This window comes from Penaeus chinensis, chromosome 39, assembly GCF_019202785.1.
Source record: "Penaeus chinensis breed Huanghai No. 1 chromosome 39, ASM1920278v2, whole genome shotgun sequence".
NCBI lineage: Eukaryota > Metazoa > Arthropoda > Malacostraca > Decapoda > Penaeidae > Penaeus > Penaeus chinensis.
In genome coordinates this window covers 29,240,357-29,247,856 of record NC_061857.1, presented here as the reverse complement: position 1 = coordinate 29,247,856, position 7,500 = coordinate 29,240,357, and the positions used below count along the sequence as shown (strand labels likewise).

Sequence of the window (7,500 nt, the reverse complement as noted above, 5' to 3'; positions counted from 1 at the left end):
TTGAATTAGTTTTCCAAAGTCTGAACTATAAGAGTGAGAAATACAAAACACAAAACAATACTAACAGTCTCCATTAAACAATTACAATTATTTTGCATCCAAACCTACCAACATTTGATTTAATCAAACCATATAAATCTTACAAACTAAATCCTATCTTGTATAAAAATGAAATTGCTGTGAGTGCATACAGAATATCTTTTCACTGAAAAAAGAAAAACTTCATATTGATATGCACAACTCTGTCCTTTCTCTTAACCCTGCATCAAAAATTGACACTCAGTTTTTTTTTATACAAATCTGTGTTTCCTTTACTACTGTAAAATAATGAGATATGCTCAGCCCAAAACGGAAACTGTAATGAAAGTGGATTATCACTCCACTTTTCATATGCACCGGGTATATCATAATATATGAAAAAAAGTAAAAAAGCAAACAAAAATAAATGATAAAGAACACCTAAAAATATCTATCTCCTTTATGCCCATCAATATACTAGACCAGCCAGTATAGGCTCTTTTAATTTTCTTCAATATTTCTCTCCTCTGCCGGGGAGGAGGGGCTGTTGAGGGCCGAGGCAGACACTTCTTGGAGAGTGGGGGGAGGAGTGGTGCGAGAAGCAGGTGACATGCTAGGCTTGACTGTTTGGTGTAGCAGCAGGTGGGGAGGCATGGGCAGCTCCTCATCTGTCAATGAGGCAAGCCAGAAAGTTAATTATCAGACTGGTTCAGTTTTGTGTTGCTAGGTTAAGGCCTGTTTGACAGTTAATACACTGCTTGAATTAGTTTTCCAAAGTCTGAACTATAAGAGTGAGAAATACAAAACAAAAAACAATGCTAACAGTCTCCATTAATAATGTTGACAGATGTGTTCTAAATTATCCATAGAATTTCACTAAACAAAACGAAGTAAAGGAGACAAAAAAGAAGACAGCACATAATAATAGCTAAACAGTTCACAGAAAGGAAGTTGAGCCTAAATAATTTTCCTCAATGCAGCCAGACACGCACCAGAGGACTCCGCAGAATGGGTGGGGCTCATTCGACATCCACGGGACAAATACTGCTCCAACTTGCCACTAGATGCTAGGATTAGACCGAGGTATGGAGGGGATGGCTTCAACGGCCTGGAAGGGCATTCAAACTTCAGCAAACAATAATTAATTAACCCATGTCTGCCAGGTCACGCCTTGCAGCCTCATAACAAATCGTTCGATTTGTAGAGTGCAGCTGTACACCGCTGTGATGCGCCAAAGTCCGAGGAGCGGGCTGTTTGGCTTGATGTGGCGAACTCCAAGTCAGCACGTTGCTGTTAATCTCCGGAGCATAGAGTTTTTTTTAATTTTCTTAAACCCGGCAGCTATGGGTTAAGACCACTTCAGAATTAAATCTTGAGCTGTTTAAGTACACTAAGATTGCTACTAAAATCAAAAGAAGCAACTAATGGCATCAATATCCAAGAACAGCTCAAATCACTCTTGCAAACAACTGTAAGCAGAAAATTCAAGTCAGACATCCCAAAGGATTAGTGTGAACTAACTTACCTTGTGAGGTACTCTGGATGGTACTGACAAGCCACATAGTAAGGGTGATCTGCCAACTCCATAACTGCCATCCTCTCGCCATTGACATCACGGCCCACAAACTTCATTCCAGCTGCCTCTAAATTAGCAACACATTTTGGATTAACCTCAAATCTGCAAGAGCAAAAAGATGTAAACATACCTGTTTATTGGAAGAAAAAAGGCTGTCAATTAGCTCAAAATAAGAAAGAAAAATAAGGATGGATTTGGGGTATTTCTTTTACTGAACACACATCCACAAGAACATCAAATCCATTGTCATATGATCAACCATAATTATCTTACTTATAATTATTTGTTTTATCAACTTTATATCATAACACTAGTAATGTATCCCTCTATATATATTGCATCTGTGCGTAACCCTTATGTAGACAATAGTGCTGTACACTCCTCCAGAATATACTTGTGTAGCTCAGCAGAGCTCCGTATTTATTCACCCTTTTCCCCTCAAATGGAGCAACAAAACAACATATAAAACATGGTGGCAGCTGTACTCCATTTCCAAACATAGACACAGAGGGGAAAGAGGTAATAACAATCTGGTGATACCAATATATGGAAATCAAAACACAAGAGGTAAGCAACCAACCAGCAAAGAGTCTTGTGCCACCTTGCACCTAAATCACAAAAGATTCACTCTCAGTGAAGAAATCAAGACAAATAAGACTGAAGTATATAAGAAGCATGTGAGAGTAATCTACTGTTTGCTTCATAGCTCCTGTGTACCCAACACAGCTCAACTTTGGTGCACCATAACTGTCCTAATACTTGCACTGCCATGTCAGCAGCCATCAAAATGGCCGGCACCGAACACTGCCATCATTCCCAAGTATGAATTGGAAAACTAGCGATTCTAATGGTGCACTTATGACTTTAAAAAAATGTACCATATACTTCAAAGTTAAGAAGATACCAAGAGAGGATCAGGCAACCCTATCGTTCTGTACGCAGATGCTCCCAGACAGGAAATGGTAGAGACAAGCAATTTGACTGAAGAAGATATGACAAAATTTCGGATGCTCTTCTGACTCAGCTAAACCTTCAGACTAATAGATATGTCGACAGACTCTGTTTACGAAGATTCATTCAGAGAGAAGATGAATCTAATGATGAGTTCTTAAACAGATGAAGCTCAAGCTGAGAGATGCAAATTTACTGAGACAAAACACGAACCAAAAGTCATTGAGCAATTCATGGATGGAATCTATTGTAATGATTTGCAAAGAAGCCTTGTTATGGAAGGTGAAGACATACGGTTGAGCAAAGCCATTTTGATCTTTTGTAGCAACCATACAGAGACAATACAGAGGCCAAAATAGTCAATTAGGACTTAACCCAATGTCAGTGGGTGGCAAGACTCCAATGCCATGCCCACTGTAATAAGAAGTTTATGTACTGTCTTTACATACAGATGGCTCTACAAGTGCTTAGTCACCAAAGACTAGAACGAAGCTATGAAGGGAAGCCATCACAAGACGCCTACGCAAGAGGAAATGCTAGATATCTCAGAATGGCTATTGGTCAGTCAAGCTTGATGAAACCAGTTCATTCCTCACAACATTCAACACTCCTTTTGGCCGCTACTGATATCTCAGAATGCCTTTTGGCCTGGTCATGTCACAAGAGGTTTCCAGCAAAAAATGGATCAGATCCTCGAAAACTGTCCTGGCACCATTGGCATTGCTGGTGATGTAGTCGTGTTTGGAAAGACTGAAGAGGAGCACTAAATAAATCTGCATAACCTCTTCAAGATAGCCAGGCAGCAAGGATTAACTTTCATAGTGCCGAGAGCATGATCAAGCAGGAACAAGAGAAATTCTTTGGCACTGTTTACGACAAGGGAGGCTGTCACTCAGATCCAGACAAGGAATCAGCAATTACAGCACTGCCGAGTCCAACGAATTTTATGGAGCTGCAACAATTTTTGGGAATGGTCGCCATCTATCCAAACCTGGCTGATGAAACAGAACCAACTAGAATCCTCTGAAAAAAGGTGTAGAGCTTACATGGTCACCAACCCACGAGAAGGCATTCGAACGCATTAAGAATACTCTGTGCACAGATGCAACACTGGTACATTTCATTCCAAATAAACCAACAGTCATACAAGTAGTTGCACCTAGCCTATCGCCTATGCATCCTAGTCTGCGTCTGGAAGAGAGCAATGCTATGCCATTACTGAAAGGGAACTACATGCAGTGGTGTTTGGATGTGAAAGATTTTGCACTTACGTATAAGGCAAAGCATTCCAGGTGGAGAGTGACCACAAACCACTAGAAATGATTCAGCTAAAGAATCTGACAGCCGCACCGCCCAGACTGCAGAGTATGCTGATGAGGCACACTTAAAGAAGTCATTATCCCAGGATGGCCAAGGAGATGAAAGGTCTACTGAGATGGTTACAACCATACTGGTCCTTCAGAAACAAGCTATCTCTTGAAGATGGGCTGGTGATAAAAGGCAGCAGAGGCATAATCCCAGAAATGCCAACTTCGAGCCAAAGACTGTGTAGACTGGGCTTCAATCAACCAGGTTATTGAAAACATAGTCCAGCAGTGTTCCGTATGCCAAGAAACGTCAAGGTCACAAGCACAGGAAACCCTCATCCCGCATGAACTTCCTACACGACCATGGCAATATGCTGGAACAGATCTTTTCCATTATGGAGAAAATTAAAATCTTATTATAGCTGATTACTACTCAAAGTTTCCAGTTATCAGGAAAATGCCCATGCATGTCACAAGCCAATCTGTGATCAAGGCATTGAAGAACTTGTTTTCTGAGTATGGAGTTCCCAAGAGTATAGAACAATATATAGAACCACAAAACAACATATAAAACATTCATACAAAAGTATGAATGTTCCAGTACAGCATACCTGTGTCGGTGCCTCTCCTCAACAAAGTCCACATTCCCATATAGCTGACACAGCCTTGAGTCATGTGATTTGAACACTGTCTGCCTCTTGCCCAGTCTCATGGTGCCCCCAAGCTGGCCTGGGTTGTGCTCTGGCATCTCCACAATCACATGTGGAGATGTGATTGTTTGTTCCTCGGGAAACATCTCCTGGCTGTTGGCATCTGTCCAGCCCAGTACATTTCTGTGAAATGAACAGATGGCTAAATTTTTATTTCAAGGAACAAAACCATCTTAAGAGGCAAACAAACTTGTGAATTTCCATTATGAAAGTACTGCATCAAAAGTAGTCTGCATTCCTAGAATATTCAATTACTGCAGCTTGTAAGAATAGGCATATGCCCAACAGTGGCTTCTTTTTTGTCCTGGCCCATTTGCACACAGAGACCTTTCCTTCCATTCCACAGTGACTAAAGCCTCCAGGAACAATAATACCAATGAAAAAAAAAAAGAAGTCTTGAAGTCTAGTATGGAATAATATCACTGAAAAAAATCTTGAATTCTAGTATTGTATTATCATATGATATCAATGTATCTGTATAAAAAAAAAAAAAAAAAAAAGTAATCACAAGATCTTTAACCCATTCTATACGGTGACACCTGTTTTGGCATCATGAAGCACCAGTGGAATATACTGTGATGACAATATTGGTGTCATAATTCCATTTTATTTTAGCTGCTGCTGAGTGATCCCCATATTCTGTTCTGCTTCTATTATTTAGACTCTGTATATTACCCTAGAAATTCTATAGCTTCACATAGCTAGACTATGCCCCACCCTCTACCCAAAATGAGAACCTATCATTAGCAGAGTCTCTGTCACAGTTTCCCCCTCTGTGGTCCTACCCTTGTCCTCCATATCCCATTATCCTTTACTTCACCCCTTACCCCTCCACCAGAGAAAGAGAGAGTTTACCTTTGTTTACCATGAAATGAACTTGAGGCTTCATCGAATCTTTCCTTTCAACTTGGTGTGTGTGTGCTGTCTTAGACAAGATACTCTCAGGACAACACATTCAAAGTTGCCGTTTGCAGGCAAGTGCTCTGTACACGAGCACTGCGCGTCTTTTGAACCATCCAGAGCAAACCCATTAAAATCCATCATTTACTTATCCTGAACCCAAGAAATGTTCACAACTTATTCTTATGTGTAAGTCTAAAATTCATATACCGATAGTGGAACCAAAATGGAAATTTCTATCACTGAGTATTAGCATACATATGAGGCCAAAATTATAAATTTTATTGGAATTAAGGAAATTATGTTCAAACATTTCACTCAAGCATCAAGTAACTTTTCCTTATGAATGTGAAAGCAAAGAACAAAAAAGGAAAAGCATAAAAGTAGAAAAGACATCCCAAGTCCCTTTACTCACTCTGGCTTGCACACATTCTTCCATGCTTCATAATGCTTCACAGGCTGCTTTGCCTTGGCATCCTCCTCTAGGTCCTCAGCCTCCATGCACTTCAGATCCAGTTTGCAGTTGCATGCAAGGGCTGCATGCTGCAGGGCCTTGATCACTGAGGCATAGGAGTCCTCTAGGTGTGCATACTTTCCAACCAGCACAATGGTGACTCTGTATTGCAGATGCTCATGCCTGCCAGAGGAGGAAATGGAGAAAGTGTTAATAAGAGGTAGAGCTAGAATAAAAAAGAAACTAAAAGAGAAGAGAGAGGTGGTTAATTTAGATCGAAAGAATGAAATTTAAAAAATATATATATATATATACACAAAAATAAGAGAAAAAAGTATTAAATTAAAATCAACTCACTTAGTTGAAAGATCACGCCATTTCTTCATGAGGCTCTGGGGGCAATGTGTGCTCAAGTTGAGGCCAAGATGATCGCTGAGAAGGTACAACACCTGTTGCTCCTCCAACATCATGTACACAAATAACCTGCACAGAAAATTAAAATCAATATTGGTTTTGCTTTAATATTTTTGTAATTGGAATATGGAGAAGGATGGAAAGACAGATGGAAAGAGAATCTGTCTCCTCTATTTTTCCAAAAAAAGGATTAATGAAACAATTATTAGCTCCTTTTCTCTTTTTTTTATATGTGAGAATCAGAATGCAAATACGTTCATATGTCAGTCTCATAAAATAGAACCAAGATAAGAAAAAGAAACATTAGTGCAATCATCCCTAACAGCAAAATGCAATGCGCACTAAATAAAAATAATCTTCACCTGCTCTGGAGACACATGACAGAAGTTGGAGATCTTGTGTTTGACGGACTGGTCAATGGGCTTCTTTGAGCGGCACACAACCATGTCGGGAGACAACCCCAAACCACGCAACTCCCTCACACTGGCTCGAGTTGCTTTGGTCTTGTGCACTCGTGATGGGATGGCTGGGGTTCCAGGGACACAGGAACCACACACATGCTCTCTCTCTGCAAAGAGGCAAGATGAATACTGCTATTAGAAATTATAAGTTCTGTGGTATGGGTGGTTCAGAGTCATGAATAGGCACCTTGGGGACCTAACCACCAAGTTTGCTACTGCAAGTTTGTTAGGCTCAAGAAGCCATCTCTGAGGTCATAGGGTTTCTAGGTCAGTGATTTAGGCATTGTTCACCAGGCCTCCCCATTCCTTTGGGTTGCTGTATCTCTATATGAAGGTAAATTGCATGTAACTTTTTAAATATGAAGAATGTAGTCAAATCAACACAAACCATCAAGGCAATTTAGATGACTGAGCTCAAGCTAAAACCTTAGTCATCAGGTACATATTTACAATTAAGAGTAACAAGATAATTATAACTATAAATCAAGTTCTATGCTACTGTGCTCTTGAACCGAGATTAAAAATAAATAAACAAATAATTAAATGGGAAGAATTGTCTTTGCTCTACACATGAAAGCTAAATTAATTATAATATTACAAAATGTGAAAGATACTCTGACATTGGTTAACTGTATCCTCGACACATTCTGATTAGCAATATTTCAAAGAAAGGTGGGAGAGTTGCCAGCAGAGAACAAAAATTAAGAAA

At 39.7% G+C, this 7,500-nt stretch overlaps 1 pseudogene; it reads right to left on the bottom strand.

Annotated features, from left to right (window-relative positions):
• Positions 1 to 47: 47 nt before the first annotated feature.
• The window catches only part of LOC125046557, a 17,542-nt pseudogene continuing 10,089 nt past the window's right edge, over positions 48 to 7,500 (bottom strand).